Here is a 661-nt window from a genome sequence, read left to right on the forward strand (position 1 = left end):
AATTACGTTTTTTAATTATATTTTTTTATTTAGAAAATGTTAATGTTTTTATTTATTTATTTTTCATAAAAATACATATCAGCGAAAGAGAATCCCATAGTCCTTGGAATTTTGGTATTGGAAAGTGAGTTTTTGCAGTTAGCTCATAGTATATAGTATGTGAGCATGAATCATTTAAAAAACACTGAAGTTTTTGAGTGTGTCACTTTAGTTAGCTGGGAAAACCTTCCCTTTTCTTGCTCGTTTTCTAAAATGAACATGTCCTTTAACCACAGAAATGCTGAGAACATCCACATGATGCGAGCTTTGTTTGTATATAGGGCCCTTCACTTTGTTTAAACAGTTTATCCGAGCCAGTGATACTAACGAGATAACTTAAATCCGCTTTGGTTCCTTCCTTGTGTACTGACCGAGTGCACTACAATTCACTTGACCTACTGTCACAGCAGAAGACGGGAAGAGTGTTCTGTGCAGTCACCCCTCAGCGGCCCTCATTCTCATTATTTGAATGAGCTCTCAGTTGTACAAAGATGTGTGCATTTCTGTAGCTCAATGGGCCTTTAGCCTAACAGTTTAATTCAATTTGTCTCATGTTTCATGTTGTGTTCTGCTCTCAAGTGATTTCCAGTTTCTCACAGATATTTAATCTTGACAGAGACCT

Source organism: Sinocyclocheilus rhinocerous, unplaced genomic scaffold (assembly GCF_001515625.1).
Source record: "Sinocyclocheilus rhinocerous isolate Xijiao unplaced genomic scaffold, SAMN03320098_v1.1 scaffold650, whole genome shotgun sequence".
Taxonomy (NCBI): Eukaryota; Metazoa; Chordata; class Actinopteri; order Cypriniformes; family Cyprinidae; genus Sinocyclocheilus; species Sinocyclocheilus rhinocerous.